Here is a 27,106-nt window from a genome sequence, read left to right as displayed (position 1 = left end):
AACCTATGTTGTCGACAAGCCTTTTTATGCTTGAAGCATGGGCATACTTGGTGAAATGAAGCCATCTGCCTTAAGTGCCCATATCTCACTGTTCCGTGAAAGCAGTGTACATTGTGTTGAGATGTGCTGGAACCAATTTTTCGCTGTTACGGTTTGCAAACTTTTGCTCGCGACTTCACGAAGTAAAATGAAACATCTTGTCCTCATGCGTACGTTTTATGCATAGGGTTAAAGTAATTTTTGCACAACAGCAAACATACTTGAGAAAATGAACATGTACAAAATTGTGAAACTGAGAAAAAAATACATCAGAATTCTGTAAATTTTAAGTGACCAAAGGAAAGCGAAAGTAACTGTTCACTTAACGAAATGACACAGAAGTGCATCAGCACTATTTTCAAATACTCTTGGATGCTTGAAATGAATGCAGCATAAAGCCGACGCTTGAGCAAGTTGGTCTGGCAAGCTTTAAAATAATTTGCACCAAGTTAATTTCGAAACTACCGGACTCTTCTAGTTGAAGCGCAGTTCTTAGATGGGCTGTGAATGAACGAAAATGCGCATAAGCATAAACATAATTGTGTAATGTTTGAATGCAGTAAATTAACATTACCTTCAGAGGAGAACACCCTGACTGCTGCAATGCACAAAGTGCTTTTCAAACTACCTTAAAATACATTAGTGCATGCTCTCTGCAACCACCCACTCACAAGAACTTTTTTAAAATCCTATTGTGTGGGAGGCCGCAAGGCTGTATGTGACGTATGATCATGAGGCCACAAGGCTGTATGTTATGCATGATCATTGTGTAAAAAGCAATGTGGAATGTTCGAGTTTGATTAGGTAGATCCGACTGTAGTAAGTGACATTTCAACAACATTGTATTTAGCGACCGTAAAGTGACACAGGATTGTGTGCTACTGTAGATACAATTTATGTCATTTCTAAATATAGGTCAGCCACAGCAGTGCAGCAGCACTCCGCGGAGGGGGCAGCAACCACAGAACAACAGACGTGAGTAAACAAGTATTGCCTATAAAAGTTCCCGACAGTAAAGTACAGAATGCCGCAATGCTATCCTATGCAGTCCTGATAAAGCAAAGTGCGAGCAGCTGATCAATGCTAGGCTGCTTAATGATACAAATATGGAGTGCATGAAAGCCATTTGTACAAGATGAAATCACTCGACTTTGATGCACATGCGAGACTGCTACAGTTGAATGAATAAAATTTGGTTAGCAGTGTAAGCCTTATCGTGTAGCCCAGCAGACCGTTCCTTCACTAACACACCTATTAAATAACATTAGTAGTTGTAATCTTGGAGATTACATTAACAAATTACTTTAGTGAAAACATTGCTGATATTAATGCGTTAAGACCGCTGCGGTGCTCCCAAAAACGCTCCTGAAGTGAGTGTGCAAGTGGGCAAGTATGCACATGTGCCCAGTTCTTTACTGGTGCCCTTCCTTTCGGTGGCCGAAAACTGTTGCGCACTGTCGCGTTCTGAATGTCCAAGATTATGCAATTTTTGCGGCACAATGTCTCGCTGTCCTGCGCCCATATATTGCTGCCGGTCACAATCGCATTGGATCACACAATAAATAAGCAGCATATGGTAGCATATATGTTCCCGTAGCAATAAGCACAAAAAGCAAATATGGTCAAGGACATCAGTCTCGCATTGAAATAAAACAAGAGCTGAATGTTAAGTATACTTCCATGGAGCTACCATAGCTTATCAGAACGCAGTCATAGCAGCGGTCACGAAAATATCTCCTGAGCCTCACAATCTCCTAGAAGTCGCTTGCTTTGCGGCTAAAGCACGCCATTACTCCATCTGCTGTGTGAACCATGGTACAGATGCATTAAAGAGCCCAAGTAGGCGCATGGTAGAGTTAATTACCTGCAGAGCTGCAAATAATTCAGCAAAAGCGTGAGCAAAGTACTGTAGATATGAGAAACTATTGACATTGCAAGGAAACTTGCTGAGGTAAATGGTACATGAAAATACATAAAGAGTTTGTACAGAGTGTTCCATTGTAAGGGAAAACATGCAGGCAGCGGGATAACATTGTACAGGAGATAAAGCAGAGAAAAGTGCACATAAGGAACACTAAGGATCGTATTTCACAGAGGTAGGTGCTCCAGAGTTTACAAAAGTTCACCTATGCTCTGCGTGTGCTTCTTCAGCAACAAAGTTAAAAAATTTTAAAAAATGCGCCACAGTGCTGGCTTAGCAGCTACCGGGTTGCAGCACCAAGCATGAAAGCAGTTTCGATTACCGACTACGGCAGCTACTCTGTGGGCGGGAAATGCAAGGGTGCTGGGCACTTTACTTTCAGAGCGCAATAAATGGCCAAACACATTTTCCATATTGAAGTGCAATGAACTACAGCACGATATACTGCTCAAAGCCTGAAGTGCATGTACACCACTAGCCACCGTACTATTGAAAGTTTTCCAGCCATTGCGATGTACTTTTCGTACTGACTTGCGCAGTGAAGAGCCCGGCACAGTTACCGGTAGTCCCTGATCATCTGTCGCGCTTGCGTGAGCCACAGAGCACATGATGATGACTGCCCGTTGTCATGTCATTACTGGAATGTAGAAAAAGTACAAATGGTCATTACAGCAGTGGTATTCACGAAAGTGCACAGGTGATACAATTAGGTGCTAAGAACTTTTGCTCTTGTATTTTCAGAGGTATCTGAAATGTTCGAGGAGATCCTCACGACGCAACGGAAGCTCCTGAGGGCTCAAAGGCGCACAGCGAGAGCTTTTGAAAGAATTCTTGAAGTAAAACTGTACAAATATAATGTACGTCTCGAGGGCAACGTGCTTGTGCCCAATTCTGAAGAGCGAAATTAAAACTTTGTTGAACTGAACGTGTGACTCTGTAAGAAGCTGACCAAAAATGAGTTCACATTGCTAAAACAAATTGTGTATTTACACAAATTTAATGTGTTGGCGTGTGAGAATGTAATGTGGGTGAACCAACTATCTCTGTGTTTTTCTGTAATACGCTTGTACACTGTAATACACTGTAGAACACTTTTTGTCAGTAGACGTCTTCATCTAAGCATTTGCAAGCACCCATCTTTAATTTCTCACTATCATAAACTTTAATACTACAAGTAAAGTGCACAGATAGGACACAAAAAAGAAGCACACTTTTATCTTGCAATAATACCCTCCAACGGCCTGCAATATGTGTACCAAACTATGTGTATTTGTCAGGTTTCTTCAGTGTACTTCTGGCCTCACGACTACTCTGCCTTACCAGCGAAACAGCTATCAGAATCAATTTCCTAATGTATTCTTCAATTTTCAAAGCCTTGTCCAAGTGCAAAGCGATTCATGTGACATATATGTAGCAAAGCAAGCAGGGTTGCCAGGTTGAAAAGACAAACATAGCCAGAATATTGGAAAAAGTAGCCAAAAGTTGCCACGCATGAGTGAAAACCACTTCCACATTTTTAAATTTAAATGACTAAATGCAAAAGCCTTTCGGCAGAAATGTAAATGTGCACTGCACGGACACTTCAACTGCATTGAAGCATAAATATGAAGCCACTTTCGAAAACAATTTCTTCCGTGTTCACGAATCCAGTGTCTAAGTCCATACGTAAGACTAAGAAATGATACAAGCAGTTCGTCGGATATCCTAGAAGGATTGATTGGTGGGCGAGTTCGTACATTTTAAAGAGAGCACTAAAAACCCAGGAAACAAGAGGCAACGACCGCAACACAAGTGCACACTAACAGCTGTTAGTGAGCGCTTGTGTTATCCTGCCTTTGCCTCATGTGTCCTGATTTTTCAGTACTCACTTGAAATGCGGGATATCCGATGTCTAATGTCGATGAATGTCAAGTGCCCTAGATGCAAACTGCTTTCGATTCCTGTCAACTTGAAATTGTGGTTTAAAGCCGCGTCCAGCAATGTCTGATCTGCAAAATTAGATCCTATGCAACTGTCTTCAGCGAGTCCCAACCAGGTATTTAAAGCATTTCGCATGCGTGTGTGTGCGTGCGAGGTTGCTTGACTGGCAGGTTATAAACGTGTAGTTTTTTTATGTTTCTGCTACGATCGACCATTGACCCTTACGCTTGCTATCCGATCTGCAATACTGAAGCGTACAGAGGGCGGATGTGGAGCGCTTTCAATTGTCCTGTTAACTTCGAATTAGTTTGAATTCACGTTCCTCAATAGGCTGCTCTGCAAAGTGAGGCTCCATGCAGCAGTTTTCCCCTAGTCCAGCCACGTATCCAAAAGCATGGTATATTGCATAATGCAAGTGTCGAACTGAATTTCGGGAGCAGGAAATATGCCTTGGATGCCATGCTTTGACACGTCATGGGTAGCAGCAGCTCTGAGGGCAAAAGGTACTGATAATTTCATCCACATCAAGTGAACATGAAAGTATAGCCAAGGCGCTTTTCTACCACGACCTGCCCGAAAAAGAAGCCAAACTGGTGCACAGGTGTCAAACCTGGCAGCCCTGATCCTGGGAACACTAGACACCACAAGATAGTTTGCGGTCCATACAGCACCATGTTTCTTGGCCTTCATAAATCAAAGTATGTGAACATTTGTAAACGGCCTAAATTAATGCCATAGGGAAAACTAATGCAGTACAAAAACTGCAACAGCAAAAGCATTTTATTCTTTCTCTATTCATAAAAATTCGGCAGATCCCACGCCTTGTGGGAATCGGTTTCGTGCGAAGCAGGCAGTCAGTAGTTCTATGCTGCATTTTTTGGACTATCGACGTGTTTTTGTAAATGAAGGAGTTGTGTGCACAACGTGGGCTTATCAAGCACGCCGACTACACTGACGTTTAAATAGTCACTTATGGTCTGACGTAGTATCAGCGCTCACATCAGAGCACAGACATCTGTGTTATCGAAACAGAGTGCATACGATGGTGCGATGACGTGAATTTGATACGTAACTTTCGTTAGCATATTCCTCCGGGGTCTAGTAACGCTTCAATATAGCTTGCCGAATCAGGAATACAAATGTAATGTTTATTGGACTGCTATAAATGCGGAACCAACACTGGAACCACAATTGATGTCCAGCCGACATGACCCATGGATCATAGCAGTACATATGTAGTGTTTATTGCTTTGTTTTAATATTAGATACACATCACTACAATAAAATTTCACATTGCACCGACCTAGCGCCTGCATAGGGCCTTTTTTCAAAGCAGTTTCTAGACCTGGCGTGGCTCTGTGGCAGAATACCTGACTGCCACGCAGAATGCCTGGGTTCGACGCCTTTTGGGATCCTAATTTCTAATTTTTATTCTTTGCATTCTGCGGGTCAACGCTGCCCGTGTCGGTTTTTCTTACGCTATAGCATTTAAATGACCAATGTATGTGCTCGCCCTTCCTGGGTAGACAAACTTTCAATCACCTGTGGCGCATACCCGTAAACCACGGGCCGTGGTTTATGGGTATAGACGTCAGACTCTGGAGTTTCCAAGATGTGTGGCGCCACCTTTCGGAGAAGTATTGAGTAGTGCATAGACCGACTCTCTCGCACAGTTTGCTATGGGACCAGGTGCAACTAGCGAGTGCGAAACAACGATTGAGCTTAATATCGCGTGTGTTTGCGCATTTAGCACTCAGAACGAGAGCTGTGAATTGCTCCCCGCTAGTCGGACGCGCCACCGAGCCGTCGTGAAGTGCTTTCTGGATCACTCGCCTGAACGACGGCGAAAACAGCAGTAGACGAGAGCCCTCCGCACGCTACGAAGAAACTCCGCAAAAGACGCACTGTTGCGTTGTGAATTGCCACGGACGTAAAAGACTGAATAACAACGTTCAGTTTTACCGATTTCCATAGTTGTCGTACAAAGAAGAAAGGCGAGAGCGCTGGATACGGGCCGTTGCGAGCGTGTTGGGTAAGCGAAGTACCCGCGTTCTCCACAGCCGGTGGCATGAATGTGTGGCTCTGCTGTTGTTTTGCGTAGCCCTGATGCAAAACCGTGGTAACCTTGACTATGAAGCTCAGCAGAGGCTCTGACCGCGGTGCTTGTCGTGTAACTCGAAGTGAGCAGCTAGAGGCAGACTGGAGACGCGTGATACGCACACCGCGACGAGTTGGTCGTCACAATACAGCTTCGCGGACGTACGTACGTTTTGAAGGCTCAGAGTTCTGGTTCTAACTAGCTAACACCACGTGCGTCATACAAGTAAATCGCCGAATGTTGGTCGTGACCCCTTTCAGGTTTGTTTCGCCCGTGTCCTCCGCGGTTGCCGTAGCTATCTCGGAGGCCACGGTTTTGCCTTTGGTTGTACTCCGCGAAAGTGGACACGCACGTATCCCCATTTGCAGTACATACAAACGGAAGACGACCATCAAGAGACCATTTGAGGATGCGTAATAAAACACTCCAATGCACAGGAAGCGAGAGATGAATTAAGGGAGAATGCAACTGAAAAGGCGAAAATCGCCGGAGCGATTCGCCCCTGATGAACCGAGTTTTGTACCACTGATCGTAAGATGCATAGCTAAGTAAATTGATCGATTATGTAGGTACTTTATCGCTGTGGCATACGTATATACCCGATTTTAACGCATTTAGGCTCTAGAGAACGGATGTCGGAGGGCTTGCCTCGAACTCGGTGTCGTGTGACGCTCGCTTGTACTTGCGAGTTGCAGCGCCCGGGAATAACTAAAACTTATTTTGCATTGTACTCGCAGTTCGCTTTGATCAGCTTGCTTTGTTTCTGAAGCGTGGATTGGCGGAAGAAGCTTTCCAGGTCCTTGATTTTCAGGAAACCGCGCCTCGACACCAACGAAAGAGGAGGGTTATATTGCGGCCTGTGCACGTTCGCTTGCGGGCGGCTCTCTTTGCACTACCCAGTTAGTACCAGGGCTACGATGAGGGCGCTGGTGGCGGTGTTTTTCGCAGCGCCGCCTGGGCAGAGTCTGACGTCTATGTGACACACGCGGCTAGAGGAAAGGGTTTGACGATGTACTTGACAGGATTTTCGCGTTATTCATGTCATGAGCAGACAGTCATATTCGTCAAACCTTCTTACTCTCCCATGCCAATTTTTGTCTACAGCAAGTTAAGGAAGCGAGCACGAGAGCACCCAGACGTAAGCGGCTGGCTGGCTGGCTGGCTGGCTGGATAGATAGATAGATAGATAGATAGATATATAGATAGATAGATAGATAGATAGATAGATAGATAGATAGATAGATAGATAGATAGATAGACAGACAGACAGACAGACAGACAGACAGACAGACAGACAGACAGACATACAGGGAGACTGACAAACAGACAGAGAGAAACGCTCAAAGTACCTAGGGTTCACTAAAAAATGCTTCGCATTTAAAAACTACAACTACAGTAATTCAGAATGTGGCCAAAGGGTGTGCGAAATACTGATCAGTGACGTCTGCTGCACACATACAACATATACTGTTATACAACTTATACCTGAATGCCCAGTGACAGTTAACTGCTGCCCCCCACCTCAAGTGTGCATGTTCTGAAATACAATAGCAGTTCAGAAAATAAATGTTCATTGTCTTGCTTGCCCTATATATAAAGAGGCAAATGAGTTTAGACACCGCAGCATGCATTGTTTTCATTCAATTGCAAAGTAAGGCAGCAATGATCTGTAAACATTATAATGGCAAATAATCATAACATCACATGACATTTGCTAATGAACGCGATTGCTGCATGGATGCTGAGTTTGCGAAATCAAAACCCTGACCGTTAAATAAAATACACACAGCCTAGCGGAAGTTTTCTCTCGCTACCCAGACATAGGCACACTCATGTGGACATTCTGGTTTCCTCACAATAGTTTACTTGTGCAATGTTGAACAAAGCGAAGCTGAATAAGGAGTGTGCCTTGCGATAGACCACGCAACTGTTTTGAAAGGACTGCTAGTTACACAAATTGCATAGGTGATCGAAGATGACTGAAGACTGACAAGCTTCTATTTCACAACTGGTACATGTTTTTTGTAAAGGGAAACCTTCCATATCATTTATTAACCAATTTCTGCATATCGTACAAACTAATCCTGAAGTCTCATGCCTGAAAAGACAAGCACATATTTTGCGCCCACTTTAATAATTCCTTTACTAATTTGAAGCAACATTCACAGACGATGTCATTGCAGTATTTGTCAGCATGGACTCAGCATGCTTACACCTTTCTGTTACCAAAGCCTTATGAACATTACAATGAACGCCGCATTACAAAAGTTCTCATGCAGCAAAATGCTATCACAGCAGAGATATTGTGTAGTGCGAAGTGGTGCGCTTGAGTTTGCCAAACAAATTCCAATGCTTTAACTGGAAACTGTATATGAAAAGTAAAATGCTTATAGAAAGCTGTTCATGTGAAAATGGGCGACTGTCACATCTACTAATCTGCATGTTTTATAAATCTGTGAAATTCATAATTTATATAACATATTTGGGGTTTTACATCCCAAAACAGCAATATGATTATGGGAGACACCGTAGTGCAGCGCTCCGGAAATTTCAACCATCTCGTGTTCTTCAAGGTGCACTGACATCGCATTGTACACGGGCCTCTACCATATTGCTCCCATCGAAATGTGACTGCCACGGCCGCGAAAATCTGTGAAGTTCACTCACGCCCAAAGCAACAATGATGAAGCCACAAGGCTAAAGAAAGTTGCTTGAGAAAGCGACAATACATGAAAATCCTGTTCCTGTGTTCAGCGTTTTACCTACTACACTCTCCCCGTTGCAACATTCTATTCCTGTACAGCACGACCTTTTCTCTTCATACCTTCACTACTGTGATACGCTACTGAAACTTACATATGTTTTTATCAGTACAGCTGTGCACCAATTTCTAAGCCATAATTTACAGCAACTGGCAAATAATGTGCAGCGGTTTGAGCAAGTTCGATGTTTTCCTAAAGAATCAATGTGTGAGGTAGGAGCTGACCGAGCTAATGATGAACTTTTCATTATGAGGAATAAAATATCTGATGTGGATAGCTTTAAAGCTTGAGCAACATCACGTTCCTGAGCTGCACGGCAGTTGCTAATTGCTAGTGCATTTGTTGGTCATCAATATTTCTCCTAACGAAGTACTCTTTTGCAAAACACATTAATAAGCCTACTACAGCAACAACAAACACTCACCATCAGTAGCATTAAGGCGAATGCCATGCCGGACACACATTTTGTGCAGCACCGCACATGCCACCACCATTTTGGCGCACATTACTGGGCTATACTGCAGAACACCCCCGGGTTGGTGCAGGCACCTGAAGCGTCCCTTGGGAATTCCATAGGTCCGCTCACTGACCTGCCTCGTCCGGGTATGGGCTGCGTTACAGCGTTCCTCCGCTGGGCCGGCCGCAGACCTTAGAGGGGTGAGCAGCTATGGCTCTAAGGCATACCCAGAGTCACCTTAACAGATGAACAAGGGTGTATTCATGTCACGTGTGATGGGTTGAAATAAACGTACAACTAAGGACATCGTATATAAAATGAAAGCATGTATGGTGCGGAAATAACAAGACATAATGTTGGAAAAATTATGGTATGGCAGGCAAATTGCACTATTACTCCATTTGAGTGGCCTCATGTTTAAACTGATACTCTGTGTCCCTGCTAGTTGCAAACAGCAGTATATATATATACACACAGCCAAACTCCCTTGTAAGAGACATTGATGTAACAGACAATTCGGTATAAGAGACATCATTGTGCCTACATTAAAATAGGGATTGAGAAGAAAATATAAACGTGGTACCCAGGTTATAAGAGGCACCTCATCTAAAACACGAGAATTGCTTCCCCGTGCACGTCTCTTATAAAGGGATTCAACTGTGTGTCGCTCTCTCTCTCTCTCGCTCTCTCTCTCTCTCTCTCTCTCTCTCTCTCTATATATATATATATATATATATATATATATATATATATATATATATATATATATACATATATATAAGGGAAGAGAACAGAGACAACGCCCGTACGCTGGGCCGGCTGTTCTATTCTGCCCTTCGTCCTTCTCTTCCTCGTGCTGGTCAAGCACGAGGGCCCAAGCTAGGCTGCCGCTCATCGTCAGGACACTCGGCCATGACTGCGAAAGAGCGAAGCCACCGACAATGTCTCTGGTGGCCGATGCTAGCTGTGTCGCTGTGGTCGTTCGCTACAGTGTTGAGGCTTGGCTTGGAGCTTTGCTGATGATGCTTCTGGTGGGCGGCATTGACTGCATATCGCTGGTTTGTCCCGGCCACGCTGCGATTTCTTTCGGCGATCTGCCAGAAGTGTATCTGGAGGACGAGACTGCCTACATCGTTGTGGTCGCTTGGGCCCTCGTGCTTGACCAGCACGAGGAAGAGAAGGACGAAGGGCAGAATAGAACAGCCGGCCTAGCGTACGGGCGTTGTCTCTGTTCTCTTCCCTTAGAATATATATATATATATATATATATATATATATATATATATATATATATATATATATATATATATATAATGTGTGTGTGTGTGTGTGTGTGTGTGTGTGTGTGTGTGTGTGTGAATACAGAGAGACACACAAGTTCGCAGTAGTTTACTTCATAATGACAGTACAATTCACACCATTGTGTGAGAAGAATAATCAGCCACTATTAAAAAACAGTCTGAAGGCGTGCACACGAAATGCTCTTTGCTTTCTCATCTATATCTTGAAGAAGAACTTACCTAGCAACCAGCCGTCAGGCAATTCCCCTCTTTCAAAGCACCTCCGCAGGTCACAGTTTGCCCAAACAAAGCTGTCGTGAGTGCTTCCGGGCCACCTTGACGTCAGCTGTGTGATGGCACCGTCAGCATTGCAGATAGTCTGTACATTGATTGAGTAGAGGCCTTTCCTGTTCCTGTACACGTGTTACTGGTCCTTAGGAGGCTTGATTTGCACATGTGTGCCATCTGTACATCCCAGGACCTTAGGGAACTGTGCGATCTACCAAAAGGCTAAAAAGAAGATGAATAAAGAGCTATTGAAAATGATGTTAAGACATATTAGGCAGCAACGTAATCATACCGTTCCGTTAAGCCCATCAAGTATGCTTACGCACCATGAAACACTGAAGCAGGCTGCAGGCACGTAGGCAGGATTATTTTCAGGAAGGCCCAAGGCCTAACTGTTCGAAAGAAAGTCGTTCCATGGCAAAGAGAAAAAAAGAAGTTGCCCGGGAATATGGAAGGCTGGAGGAATTTCGGGGTGGGGCCCGGCCCCCCCTGGCACCCCCGCCCCCTTCCTACGTGCCTGCACTGAAGTGCCTCATAAGCTCTGCATATTTTGGTTTGTTTTCGTAATCAAATGCGTTAAGGCATCTCATGAATGATTAACTTCTCAAGATGGTGAACAAGACGGTCTGTGATATTGGAAATGAACATTTTGCAGCGTAACCGTGTAGTCTCGTGAAATACTGGTGCTGCCACAAGAACAACATTACAAGCAACTAATGACAGGAAACCAAGGCAATTTGTAAAAATCTGATTCATGACTCCTGGAACGTTAACACACCTAAATTACTTTCCCTAAAACTATGACACTTCCTACATAACAGAAAGGCACCAATTAATTTGAAAAATCTATCCATAGGCCAAACAACAAAAAAATTGCTCAACAATGTCAGCTGTAGAAACATATCCCTCGTACTTGATATTGTGTGCATTATTACTGGTACAAAGATGCATATGGTAGGCTAGTAGTAATACATGTGTCATTCCAGAGATTTACATCGGTTAACGTTAAATCTGCAGCGCTAACAAAAAACTACAGCCGTTATGACACTACAGGTCAAGCAACAAGGTTAGTTGCGAAAGTTCAACTCACCGATGGCCGAAGCATTAGCAGCCCTCAGTGTCTCCGGGAAGCCTATGTGCTCCGCAGCCAGCGAGCACAGGGCGTCAGTAGAGTCTTTTAGCAAGTTACGGAAATACGGTACGCAAATACGGTAAGGCAGTACGGTACCGTTCCTCCTTTCCCGGTCGTTGAGCGGCCAAAGCACAACCAGCGGGAAAGGAGGAACGCTACCGTACTGCCTTACCGTATTTGCGTACCATATTTCCGTAACTTGCTAAAAGACTCTAGCAACTTGTCCCACAACGCGCCACGCACTCGACTGGCTAACGCCAACCGTGTCCCCTACCGTAGTCTGGAAGCTTCCGCTTGCGTAAAAGAGCAAAGCGAGCAGCACTTGCACGCCCACTGGTAAGGCGTGAGATCGCGCCGTAGGTCGCTGCAGTCGAGGCTCGAGTGCCGTGCAGAGGGTCACGATATGCGGCCTCGGAAACCGGTAATGCGCAGGTGCTGGTCCGGAACGTCATCCAAGGCTAGGCGCCGGCGGAAAGTGCGCTCTCTCCGGAGGGAAGGTTGAAGCTCACTGGCAATGGCAGCCATGAAGTACTCCATGGTTCCTCTGGCGAAAGTCAAGGGTGGCTGCTGCTGAGGCAGCCATATTTATAGCAGAACGCATTGGCGTGCGACTTCCGGTTGGGCGCGTTACTACGCTGAGTTTACCACATCAACGAGGAGAAGCACTAAGTTGGCAGACGAAAGCTACGCCAAATCCTTCAAGTTTTGCCTAAAGCATCATGACAACATTTTAGCACTACAAACCTGCAATTACTTGTCTTAAGACACGCAGTCGTCAACGCCGTTGATCTATTGACGTTCTGTCACACAACCACAGACTCTACACAAGCCTTGAATCTGTCATTACAGAACCACCGTTCGCCCTAGCTTTGCTACTTTCTCGAGCAAAGCGCATTCCTCGAATATTGATTAAAAAACAAAGCGCATTGCTGAAACCGGAATCCAATAAACAGCGTCGCTTAAGAGTAACAGCGACTTTTCAGGATCACTCAAGTAACTTGCCGAAACGGTGCCGATGCCAGATACCACACTGCACGTGAACGCATAACTAGCAGGCGATGCGAACGAGCTGTTAACGGTATTCAAACGCACTTTGCAGGATCCGTAAGTCAGCTACGACGATGCGCTGGCGCCTATTTCCTCTCCACAAGCACGCCGAGGCACACGTTTCACGTTCCACTGCGCACCGAGAGACACTACCGTTAGTTTTCGCACGGCTTGCACGGTCCGAAAGATCAACGGAATCCATAATACTGCGACAAGCGTTCGCGGAAATGTCCACCCGCACTTGCTTACGCCGCCATGTTGTTCTTAGAAACTGCGCAGCAGGGGGTAGGCGCTAAGACAACTTAGAAAAAGCTCTTTCGCGTTGATCGCGAGGAGATAAAAAGTTCTCTTATGTGCGAGGGGTAAGATATGACGAACACGACAGGAGCGCGCGATGAAAGGAGTGTTTTGTCAACGTCATAAGATGGCCTGTTGTAGAGAGCATAGAGTTTCCTACAATACTTACTAGAGGGAACTCTGGCGCTAGTGTCTATGGGAGCTGCAACGCATGACGCTTTAGTCAGCATGGGAATGATGGGTAGTACACAAATTTGTCTAAACTTGGTTCTTTCGGCTCCGTTTGGCTGCGCGTCGCCTGCATCCGCTTTGTCGCAAAACAAAGTAAAGCAAAAGTCAGCAGTTCCACTTCAGCACTTTAACTTTTTTAGGCTCACCAAATCAAATCTGGTCACGGAGTTCACAACTATCCATTCTTTTATCTGAAAGAAAACCGAAACACAGCAATAAACAAAGCCACAAGTGCGTTCGAAGCCCGAAAGTACGAAGACTAGGCAAATTTGTGTACTACGCATCATTCCCATGGTAGCTGAACGATCACAGCGCCAGAGTCCCCTCTAGTTAATTTTAGGAAACTCTATGGTAGAGAGTACTGCTTCCCAACCAATCACAAGTTCCGCCTCTCGCCCAAGCCGTCGTCTGCTATCGTTTGTCGTCTGCTACGATAGGAGCCTCCTGCAGGGGTTTCGCCTTGACTACGCGATGATTTCCAGGTCAAGCTGACGCTTATGAGCACAAAATACATTTATGAGTGGGTGAAGCCACCTTTAATTGATATTCTCACGCCAAGTTAAATGGCAGTTAATAAACTAAAGGACGTGAATCCGGTAAAGGTCTGTGTATACTCGAGAATCATAAGCATTCGCACATATTTTTGATGTCATTTCAAATTATTGGAGCCATTTATTTCTGACTGTTCGCCGTATAAACGCGTTCCGTTTCGGTTTCCGAACAGTGAAGATCGAAAAGCTCGATTTGTTTGTGATTTCATGCATTATCACGCACATCAGTAATATGCTGCGATTTGCAATGTACGAGCCCGCTCTGGATCGGCACAAAGCACATAGCGACAGCTGCGTTTCGGCGATCGTGCCAATTGGGCAGTTAAAGCCAATACAACTAGAGCAGTTGTGGAATCATATAATAGGCTTTAATAACAGCTAAATGAAATGCTCCGCTCAAATTTATTTGCAATAGCGTGCAGCTGATGTGCTCCTTTGAACCTCGTTGGTGGTAATTTCGACCAATGCTGCGTACATCATCATAAGTTGGACGTCTCATTGGAGGAAGTAGGACGCAACACAACAACATAGCAAAAAAATGTTGACCAAATACCGCGCCGCTTTCTACTTCATCGACCATTCATGTAGAACTTTGGTTTTAATCCAACCACAAGCCTTTGCATGCATAATGTTTCGCCATTGACACCGAATAGGCTTCTTTAATTACCGAGATCTCCAGCTTATTGGACGACTGCGAGTGCCAATACTTGTCCATAGCGTACAAGCGAAACAACACACGAAACTCAAAGCGCCGAAATAAATTAAAACGTACCAGCAATCATCAAGCAGCCTTACATGGCCGTGAATTTGCTCAAAATCAGCCACGGCACCCAGATACCCGCCGCAGTTGCATGTCCTAAACAGCCATATTGTTCGTAAGAGTGATCCGAACCACTCTTGGGATTTCCTAGAGCCACGCTGTTTCTGCGCAAATTTTTTTGCTTCGTAAATCCACTTACGAGCCTTTTTGAGTGACATCACCAAATATAGCAACTACATCACCATCGCTGACATGTTCCTGGACAGTCGCAGCGCGCTTTACCGCAGCCGCCGATGTGATAACAATGGCCTCTTACGAGTTTTTTTTTTTTTTTTTCGCTTCGTGAATCGACTTACGCGACAAAATTTCTCTTATGCGACAATTTGCTCGTGAGTGAGTTTTGTGAATTCGGCCCCAGCTTATTTTTCGCGGTCTCCTTCAGCGAGGTGGACGAAAAATTCTTTAGTAAGGATACCCTCACTACGGCTTTTGCGCCGTCTTTATATGCCACATAGGCATAGGAGGGAAAATCTACTGGATGCAAATAAAAGGTGCAAAAATAACAAAGACGAAATCAGAGCGTTCAGCTATGGTCACCTATGTGGACCGCACTGTTGCCAGGTTTGACAAGCGCTTCTCACCAGCGACTGAAACATGGCGGCGATGACGTACTTTGGGGAATGCTCCCGTTCATATTTGTATGGCTTATTTATAACAACTGAGTAAAATATCCCCTTCAGGCGCACTTTCCACTAATGCGTCAAATTCACATACCATAACTCCAAGGAGCTCAATATTAGATTTAAATAAAGAAAATGCAGTAATGTGCTGTTTTGTGTGAGTTTCTGTAATTATTTGTAATTAGCATGAAGCCAAATATTTCATTATTCTGCTCTCAGTCATGTTCTATTTTGACTTCGAAAGAAGGAAATCATAGGCTCCAAGTGTTTGGGCTATTAGTTCTTGGTTGCATTCAATTTGAGAAAAGGAAAGTAATACTTTTCACTTTGGTTGTGGAACGCGGCACATCCGACGACCCGTCGAATATCACTAGTGCCTTCACGAAAGTGATCGGCTACAGCCATACGCCGCACACTCAGGTTAATCAACACATAATGACTACGCAGAGGATTCAATGCGTCTAATGAGCAATGTATCTTGCTCTCCATTGGCCACAAGATCGCACACCTAGCATAAAAGCTGCGTACACAAACGTAGCCACCGTCGCTGAAGGGGATATATCCCACAAGGTTTAAGGAAACCTGTCCGTGGCAGTCCGACACACTAACACTTACATAACATGAAACAGCCCAAACATTACTTATCAACCGCAGATATGCTTATAACAGCATAGGGGAAAAAAAAAACATCGATGTTTACAAGGAGTGGGAAGTGTGGGCTTGCGTTGGAAGGAAAGCAGAGCCAGCAGCTTGTGCCATCGGAGCCCTGGCCATAAGTGCATGAATTGTTGCTAGCGAAGGCTACTACGAATCGAACTAGCATCGTTGAACACAACAGTGCAGGTGGGACGACGTTTGGGCGGGTTGGTAGTTCATCGTGCTTTAGAAATAATGAACTCGTACGGGACAAGAAGGGGCAGCATCGTGGAACAGCTTAACTTTAGCTGTAACAGAGAGTAAACCACACCGAAAAGGGGAGGAGGTTATCGAACGCTTCCCGATAAAATAGGGTATGAAATGAGCGTAAGTGAAAAAAAAGAATCCCATATAGCCAGCGTCCCCGACGATGCTGTGCTATAACAATTTCAAGCTTCGGCATTTGCAAAAAAAAGTGTGAATATTTGCTCTTTGCACGCAATAAGCTTTACAATCGCGGTATTCAAAAATATGTCTATAGGTGTTTCAGTGATTCTTGTCATTGGAAACGAAGGTTTCGTCGTTTACTCAAACCAAGGAAAGCAAGCGTGCGTGCCGTGCAGCCCACACAATGCTAAAATTACCATCAAGTGAACACACACTTATAGCAATATGGGCCCTAGCAGAAGGTCATTGCCAATCAAGTGAGATGAATAAATGAACAAATAAGTAAACGCGCTTATTCGCATATCTCTGATGTAAATCGGCAAAGCACATAATATGATGCATGGCGAACGCAGTGTGAACGACAGATTGACGAAGTATGTGTAATCATAAAATGGCATAAATCATCTTGTGTTGTCGACGGATGCTCTTGTGTACATTCACGGATGCCCCTGCAATAATTATTCGAGTCACAAGAAATTAAGACGCTGTGTATGATACGGGCTAAACAATCAGTTGGTTCACTGCGTTAGCAGATTGCATGAACACAACATTACAGCAGGCTTACCCGTTCGAGCGAATGTAGGTCGAGTAATTCCTTCACGCATATACGTCACGTTCATTTGACTTTGACCACGTAGTTCCATCCATCACATGATAGTAAATGTAGGCAGGTTTTAACAGGTAAAAAGCTAGATGGCACACTAAATAATCAACGGCAAAATCAAATAAATTTATGCTGCTGTCCATTGGTCAACTGAAACATTTCCGATTTCAGGACTCATGCGTTTTGTTTTTCAGCTTTTCTCACATCTGTGACCTTCAATTGAAACCACTTGAAATGGCCCAAAGAAGTATTCAAACCACTGGTTGAATTTTTGTTAGAACCAGTGGGTTCCTTATATAGTTCTTTAACCTTAACCAGTCCTAACCAGTTTAAAAGTGTATCATATAAACTGCACTATAAAATGCTTGCTTAATCGCTTGATCAACACATCTCGTATACGCATCAGAAAAGAGTAGAACTGAGGCCAATAGCTGTCCTAACAACAACTATTCTCCAATCAGAATGCCTCATTGCCACTCGATCGTCTCATAACAGTGTCAAATTAGCTGCCTTAACACAACAGTAAATCTCTAATTGTAATGCTTCAATGCAACGTCTCATAACAGTGTCGATTCGAATGCTTAATACCCCATAGCGATTTTGGAGCGTTCCAATTGAATACGAATTTATGTTCCAACGAGTTGGCCCCTACGGGAACTGCGCTCTGCCCTGTCGTTTATGTGTGGTCGCCTTTTCGTCGTCTTTGACGCGGCGTAGAAAAACAAGAGACATTCCAATTGAAAAGTAGCTACTCTATTCGGAACCGGTTGCGCAGAATTGGTATGGCGATTCGGGTCGCACACATTCGATCTTCGCTGTGGAGGGCACGTGTGACCGGTTGTACAGGGCAAGCAACATTTTTATGCAATGCTCTCGGATCAGGTCCTCCGCTCGCACGTACAAAGAAAGAATGTGACCTATTTAAGACTGCGGCATGCATACTTTTTATTAAAGAATGGTATGGTATGAAAAGCGCATACAAGAACCCCGACTAATACAATTAAAACTTGTGCAACGAAGAATGAATGAGCTATCTGTAAGATAAACAACGCATTAGGTGCTAGTTACAAAATCTCGGAGGCAACGCACCCATCCTTCCGGCTTACTTAAACATAACCCCCTGGATAAATCCATGCGCCCGTCGAGTCAGAACGCACTTCAGGCCTCGTGGCGCACGGTTGACAGCAGAGTTCTTCTATCACATCAATTGCAAGACTGCGTTCCAAAACTCAAACGTGCCTATGGTTGTAAAACTTTCAGATTGTCGCGTCATCCGAGAGCATCAAAATGAAACACAAACAACTTGTTGTGTACTACGCTGTTTTGTTGCTGAGATATATTTTAGGCAACAGAGAACGGGACAACTAGCAAATTTACCCGCGTTCTCCGCCAAATTGAGATTTTAAATTCTGTATATACAGAGTTTGGCTATTCGCATGATGGACGAACTCTGGTTGCAGCACGACCTCGTCTGTGGGTTGCAGCTGTTCTGTGAGTGTGCACCATGTCCGATCCGTCTGCCTCCCCAAAGCATCGGAAGCTGTACCTTGGCAAAGACGAACCTTTTCTTTTGCCGCACACAACAAGTTATAAAGAAGAGGAAGCGAACACTTGCGCAGCACGCCGCTTTTAGTGTGCCAGGGACAAATGCGACTTAACTGCCGCAAGAGTCTGATGAATGCGAAGTGCCAACATCATCAACTGTGCCCGTCTGCGATCAGCAAAATGACACTCGGAGCCCGTTCGTCAGCGACGACACTTTGTGAGCGGGCACAGCGGCCGGTATGCCCGCTCACAAAGAGGTGCCAGCTTCAGCAACAACGCTTTCGTTCGGCTCTGAGGAGGAATTAGTGACCACTGGAGAAATGACAGTAGCGGCGGTGAGTCACAAGAAGAGGGCGGCGGCTTTGACGAGTTTGAAGAGGAGGAGTTGCTGGCATCCGACTTCTCCGCATTGCATGGAGCGACGCTTCCAGGCTCCTCTACGACAAAGGCGGCTGCAGTGGTCATGATTATGGCGTTCGTCATAACGCACGCCCTTACCTGGGTTGCTTTTGACGACCTGCTGCAGTTAATCGACGGTCTCTTCGGTTTCAGAGGCGATGTGCTGCCGAAGTCAAAATACCTATTCCGTAAACTGTGATCAACCAGGATGCAAACAATTGTCAAACACTTTTTTTATTGTAATGGTAGCCTTATGCAGGCGGCCGGCTCCTCTTCAATGTCATGCTCTTTCTGCTCTCTCAACAGCGCCATCGTCACGCTTAAGGAAAAAGGAAATTATTTTGTGATTATGGACATCAAAGAGCAACTGAGGTGCTTATGGTCAAAAAAAAAAAAAAATCTCCTCTTCAACAATATTCTGAAAGTAAAGGAAGCAATTGAGCGGCAGATTTTGTTTGCATGACATCTTGACAGAACTTGCGGCGCAACACCTCAGAAAGAGTGGCTTGATCAGGTGGAGAGATTTCACTCTAACATTTAACATGGATGGCAGCCCTGTTTTTAATTGTCCACATCTTCGGCGTGGCCGACACAGTTCCTGGTGAACTAACTGCCATCGCATGCCAGAACGAAGAACTCTTTACTTGAGTGCCTCTGGTTTGGGAGTCACCCCGACATGTCTCTCTTCATGACCAATTTTGTGGACGAAATGAACCAGTGTGGTGACATTATGTGGAAGCATGCGACAACAGTTTTTAGATCTAGAATTCATGCCACCTGCTGTTCTGTCGATGCACCCGCTCGGGCTGCTGTGGGCAGCATAGTGCAATTCAACGGCTTGTTTGGGCGTTCTACACAAAACGTTATACAATAATCGCGAAGCTTCTCGAACAATAAGCCGCGGTTTGCGCTGAGCGTTGCTGACACTCTTTGTGGGCGAAAACCGAATGCAGCAAAAGTGATAATAAGAAACACACGTGACAATATTAATGTATCAGCGATAATTTGGACACAGCTTCACTTTTAAGAAGTCATTGGAGTAGTTGCTAGTAATAATGAAATAAAGAAAATAAACACAACCTTACGTTGAAACGCTAGAACAGTAGGGTAAGGCGGGGCAAAATGAGACGCGGGGCAAAACGCGACATTTTGACTTTGCCGCCATCTATAGCTAATGCAAAAAGTACCTTTTCTTTGTTTCTCTATTTGAGCGATAGGTGCCGCTGGTTTTCAACATTTTATGTGTAAAAGTTGATTGCTCACAGCGTTCGCGCGGGAAAAATTGCTCGGCTGATGTCAGTGGGTTCGTGACCCGCCAAAAAGGGGCGAAATTCTGCTCGGCCGAATTTTCGGATCCGTGCATGAAGCTACTCCAGCATCAGTACAACAATGTAATTATTTATGTTGTTACTTTATACAACTAGCTACATGCCACCAAAAGTTTAGTTCATTGGTGCCGTGGGCCAAAGGGGAAAATTTTTTGAATTCGGGATGTGAGAGGGGCAAAACGCGACAAAAAGGCATTTAATTGCCTTAGAGAGTGTCTCATTAAGTGAACCATTTATTTACGCTCATTATATATGATATCTATTGTTAAGGATGGTGCGGACGTACTAGAGAATATCATCTAGAGTTTCCTGGGAGGAAAACGACATGACAAAAGCACTGAATGCTTTTCAGGAGACTCGGAGCAGCACAGCGCCGGGTTCTGTGTTGATTCAATGCGTGGAGTTCAAAGACTGGGCGCATGAAGACTGCGTGGTGGCCCACGGATTGAATTTGACGTGCTTCTACTGCAAGAACTAAAAGGATGAAATTTTTTAACGTTGTATCGCGTTGCCTCACGCAGCGTCTCATTTTGCCCCGCAGGTTGGGGCAAAATGAGACATGTGGTGCATTTTTTGTTTCTTTTTAAAATAATATTTCGAACCGTCACAGCATGGCCATATTTATGTAGCACATACCTTGTACCGAAAAGAAAGTTCCTGTGTTGACATTTTATGGTAACGAGGGAAATAAAAAAAAGATATTCGCTATTTTCAAATCTTTGTCGCGTTTTGCCCCGCCTTACCCTAGGTGTTAGCTGCATGTTGCTAATTATTGAGCTGGCCATCAGGAATGTTCCTGATGCTCTGCATTGTTAGTGTGACAGACTCTGAAAGTTGAAGCTCTGAATGTTTCTTTTTATGGCATAATTATGTGTACAAAATGCATGGGTTCAGCAAATAAGATAAGTGGGTTTTACAATTGCTATAGACATTGAAAGTGGGGGGATAAATATTCACATTACATGTTCTATTTTCGGTCAGCTACCTAGATGAAGAAATGCTAAACACATACAAACAAATATACTTTCTGGTGTCTTAGTTTGCCTCTGATTTCCCAGCTATGCTAGTAAACAATATCAGTTTGCTGTCAAGAACTGGCTCCGATGCTGAGTGCACAGTTAAATTGTAGAATCTGTACCCTGTGGTGAGTGTGTTGCACGGGAACGTTTAGCGAACATATGCACGTCGTAGCTGCCAAATGATAATTAAAAGTGGAATGTAGAGTCTCCTAAACCTTTCACTAGTGTGCACAACAACGACTTTTCTGTGCGTCAGTGCACCACGTACGCGATGGAACTAAGTTGAGAAAGATGGTTTTGTGAGCATGCATTTTGTAGGCATGCACATGCCCTTATTCTTTTTGCAACTTAATTCACTCATATAGCACAGGTTCCGGGAAGAAACTACCGCTCATGCACTCTAGTAAAAAATTTGGGCGACTGTGAAGTACTCATGGATTTAAACGTGATAAGAGATTGTTTAGTATAGTGACTAATACGCACAACTGCTCGACATAGCCACGTCATGTCACGATGAATCTGGTCTTTAAGGTTAGAGTCAAAAGTACGCCAATGTGACCCCAACTGAAGATGATGGAAACAATAGTATATATGCTACTTAGCCCTGAAATGCCCTGTTTCAATGCATGAGTACTGTACTCAAAATGACAAGTATTATTCAGCTTTCGTGCCATTTGGGGGATGTGCACGTCATAAGATTGCCACTGTGCCGTGCACTTAGCAGTATTTTTGAACAGGCCTACTCCACTTCTCAACTGCTCCACTGTATTCACGCTAAATGCAGCCATGAACAGCAGAAAACAAAACACTGATATAGAAAATGACTACGTACACTTATTCAATATGAATCCATGCGCGTAGCTTTTCTGATAATGAGAATTTTGTTGCACTTCTAATGCTCACGTGCAGTGACTGCAGCGTTTCCCTGCATACATCTGTAATGTCAATTGACCGCGATGGTAAATAAGTAAATAAATACATAAATACCTAGGAAGACACTATGCAGCAGCGGATACAATCTCGGTAACCATTAAGATGTGTTTGTTTGACAGTGTAATTCTATTATATATCAAGGTGATTAAAGCGCATGGCTCATTAGTATATTCTATTCAAAAATGCCATGCAGGGTTACACAGAAACCACTCTTAACATATCAGCACCAGCGCTTCATCTCTCGTACCAACAATTTCCAATATGCCATTGTACATTTCAAAGCACCCATGAGTATGACAGTACACGTTGCATATAATACTTGATATTTTATTTTCAACAGCCCAGCGGTACATGTTGTGCACTGTTAGTGGTCTCAGGAACACCGAGAACATGAGGAGGGACATGACGTTTGCCATAGAAGTCAGACAGCCAATGAACGGAGTGAAAGAACCATCGCCATTTATGAAGCTAAAACATTTTGACTTAGTTTCCGGGTACACTGTGGACTGCACGCATTGTGTACTGCTAGGAGTGACAAAATGTTTCATAGACTGCTGGCTCGATTCAACCAACAGTCAAGAACCATTCTACATAGGTATGGTATTAAGACAGAACTTTTATGAGCTGTAGTTCATGTCTCAAGAGATTGGAGATACCATGAAGAAATACTGACAAATATAGGTGCAAAGGGAACTATGCAGAGCGGTTTATTTTGGCCTTAGTTTCCAAAAAGTTTCTGAGTTAGAATCTGGCTTTGTTTGTAATGGGCAAAAAAAAAAGCGTGCAGACGGACGGGACGAAGGAAGGGATACACAGAACAAGCGCTGACTCTCAACTCTGGCTGAGAGTCAGTTTGTAATGAGGAAAGCTGGGGAGGAATTGGGCTCTTACTATATGTCTCATAGGTCCAATTTCAAAAGTTTTCTCCCAACCTTCGGAAAGTATTAACTGAAGTAAGGGCCACTTCCTTGAGGCCAATTTCTTAGAATATACACAGTAAATAACTGACAGCAACGCGTGAAAAAGAGACCGATTAGCAGTTTATATGATGAAATCATGTTTGTCAATTTTTACAGGCAAGCATTATTAAAACAAGTAAAACAAGCTGTCCGAACAAAAATTTATGCTAAAAAGCTTGTGGTGACTCGTTGTTTACTTTGTGGTCTGCCTTTTTAAATGCGAAGCATTTCTTAGCGGACCTTAGGCACTTTGAGTGTTTCTATCTATCTATCTATCTATCTATCTATCTATCTATCTCGCCGCCCTAGACTAAGTGCTCTCCTTTGATCGCCTCGTTAACTTCGTGTAGACAAAAATTGGCAAGGAAGGGTAAGATAATTTGGCAAATATGACTATCGGGTCATAGCATGAATAACATGATAATCCTGTCGCGTACGTCGTCAAACCCTTTCCTCCAGACACGTGTGGCACATACTCGTTTACCACGGGCCGCGGTGTACGGGTATGCGCCACAGGTGATTCACAGTTTATATCTACGCAGGAACGGCGAGAACAGACATTCGTAATTTAAATGCGAGAGCCTTAAGAAAAACCGACAACGGCAGCGTTGACCCGAAGAATGGGAAGAATAAAAATTAGGATCCCAGCAGGAATCGAACCCAAGCATTCTGCGTGGCAGTCAACTACACTACCACAGAGCCACGCCACGTGTAGAAACTGCTTTGGAAAAACAGCCTATGCTGCGCACTGTCGTTGCAACGTCAATTTCGGTTGTGGTTCTGGCCATGTAATTTTATAAGACAGCAATAAACACTACATATGGTACTCCTAGAATACAGGCGTCATATCAGGTTAACGTCTCTGGTTCCCGTGTTGGCTCCGCTTTTATAGCAGTCTAATAAATATTACATTTGTATTCCTATGATTCTGCAAGCTTTAGACCAGAGTTTTCATCGCTTGCAGGAGGCCGCCATCTTAGGTGGGGGGCTGCTTATCACGTAGAATGGACGACCACGATAATGTCCGGCCTGTCCTTATCGCACGCCGGCTGTGCTGGCCGCGAGTGCTGGTTCGCCATCAGTTATGACGTAACCAAGCCCGCACGCCCGAGCGCTGGCCGCGCGGACTGATGATAGCTGGGGTCATGATTATGTACGCTTGCTGTGAACGTGGGTGCGAGAATAGAAATAGTCTGGTCTATATTCAAGCGTTGCTCGATCCCGGAGGTATACAATCACGAAAGTTACGTATGACATTCGCATCTTTGTACCGTAAAGTGCACTTCGCTTTTATATTACTCACGACGTATGTGCTCTAACGTGAGTGCTGACGTTACGTCAGACCATAAGGTACCATTTAGATGCTAGTGTTGTCGACGTGCCTGGCAAGCCCACGATGTGCACACAACTACTACACTTACAAGAACAAGTCGATCCACCTCGTAGCGCTTGGCTCAAAGCCATAAAATACAGCATAGAGTATTCGCTGACTGCTTCGCATAAAACCGATTCCCACAACGCGTGGGATCTGCCGAATCTTTTTTTTTAATTGACGTGAAGTTTCCTTTACTTGGTCATTTACACCGTTTCCCAGCAAGGCAAAACAAGAGGAAGATGTGATACTCCAAACCGGAACTTTACTTCTTTGAAACCGCATTCGCCACCGTTCGCATGCTAAAATCAGACGACGCACAGTAAGCATGCAATGCAACATTTTACATATACATCAGCGGTTACTAAAAAAAATAAATTTTCAAATGCGACATGTGTAAAGGACAGCCAATGTATTTTAGCAGTAGCAAAATACAACCTATGATAGAATTGAAAAAATGCTAATAATGATGAGCAACACAAAAAAAAACTGTTACCAATCATGTCACAGTTTGCACTTAGAGGAATATGTGCATTGTGTTGTACATCTTAAGCTACGATTTGTTTTACATTTTTTTACCTTGGTTATCAATGTTCACGTGTATATTGCATAAACGAATATCCACATATTCAGTAGCTCTCGTGCCACATAGGATTCGGCCCTACTAACGAAGTGCGGCCAACACTGTAACCTTGCTTTCTGTGTTGATGTAGATTTCTGAATTTTTCGTGTTTTGTTGAGATCTCCCGGAATATTGGCATCTGGATCATTGCTCTGTGTTTTAAGTGTTTCGAACGTTGTATCTAGCACATCAGCAATAATGAATAACGCGCGTATTGTTTCGCTGTTTTGAATAGTCGAACACCTCGCCATTGCACAGATGCCATGTTTATAACTGCTTTGTGCTCTCCCCACTAAAAAATAGTAGTGTCCATATGAAAGCGCTATCTAAAAATACACTTCTCAACAGCCTAAGAATTACGAGGCAACCGACACGCTTTAATAAACCCTCGGATATTGCAATGTTCTTGCGTGCATCATTTCCGTTTTCTATTGAACTTACTTTCCTATGAAACTGCTCAAAGCAATATCTTTAGTGCACAGCGCGGAACCGCCGACTATTCATCCTTTCGCATATCATCCCGAAAGACCTTGCTTTTTCTGCAGTTTAAAAATGCGAAATAAATGTGCAGAAACACTCAGACATCGTTATGCCTAAGGAAGTAGTTCTTGATTCGGCTTTTAAAACTAGGCATCCTTTTATGGATGCAAACCGTCTGGGACACGTAGATCCATTTGCGAGCTGTGCTCTGCATCGCGCTGAGTAGCAACCACGCAGCGGGAGCGGGCAGCAGTAACATTAGGTACGTATGGCTATAAACAAACTCGGAAATCATTACTAACCATGCACCGTATAACCATAGCGAGGTGCCGCTTCCCTCATCCCTCTCATCTTGCACACGATAAAGGGGTCTATATTTAAGCGCTTCTCGTGCTTACAGGTTTCGCAGGCGCGTTAGGCAACTCTGAAATCGAGTAGTAGGACTCTTCCCGCTAGGAGAAAAATGCCTCAACTTCCACTCAGTTTATCATCGCTTCCTTTTTCCGTCCGGGCGCAACTACAGGTGCATATCTATAAACCCGGTCCACATCTTACCGCGCCACTGTGCCAACGCGACGGCTCCGGGCACCGGCAGCACGTTCTCGATGTTATCGAGAACGGGCAAGCTGAAGCGCCCTTTCTGGCTCAACTATAGTAAGCAACTGAGGCAACGACCGCCCGCAGAAAAACAGCGAAGGCCGCAAACAATAACAACGCCCCTCGAGAAGCGCGCTTGCAAACGGCGCACAGCTAAACAGCCTGGGAAAGGGGGAAGAGAGAAGTTCGCCGAAAGCGATGCACGCAGATTCCAGTGCGCGGCGGCCGACACGAAGCCGCTTATTGCGTCGTCCGGCACAGTATCTCTATCCGCGTACCGGACCGCGCGGGCGAGAGGACCGCCACCGAAAAAAAAAAAAGACCCGCAATGGCTGTTCCTCTCGAGAGTGACCCACATCTCCCCCTTATATCGTCTATTGGGTGCGCAACAACACCCTCTCGACGTGGCTACTGCAGCCATCCTCTCTAAACATTCTCTCTCAGCTCCTTGTGTTTTCCGCGAGAAAGCGGCCGTCTCCGAGCAAGTGTCGAAAAGGAGGAGTTAGTTCCTCCCCCTCACCCGTCGAGTGCCGCCCTCTCCTACACTCACCGTTGCCGCCTCATCATCCTCTTTCCTTCCACCCGTTTGCTTATTTAAAGGCGGCCTCGCGCGCACAGGGCCCTCTTGAAACCGATCAGCCGCCGCCGGAACAGGCGTCACTCCGCTGAGCAGTGAGCTAGGGGGAGCCCGAATGTGAGCGT

The 27,106-nt window shown here is 44.6% G+C and overlaps 1 pseudogene; it reads right to left on the bottom strand.

The window, feature by feature from the left end:
• Window positions 1–12,434, bottom strand: part of LOC119383984 (putative nuclease HARBI1) — a 30,316-nt pseudogene extending 17,882 nt beyond the window's left edge.
• Window positions 12,435–27,106: the final 14,672 nt, after the last annotated feature.

This window comes from Rhipicephalus sanguineus, chromosome 2 (assembly GCF_013339695.2).
Source record: "Rhipicephalus sanguineus isolate Rsan-2018 chromosome 2, BIME_Rsan_1.4, whole genome shotgun sequence".
Classification (NCBI taxonomy): Eukaryota; Metazoa; Arthropoda; class Arachnida; order Ixodida; family Ixodidae; genus Rhipicephalus; species Rhipicephalus sanguineus.
This window is presented reverse-complemented; position numbering and strand designations above follow the sequence as displayed.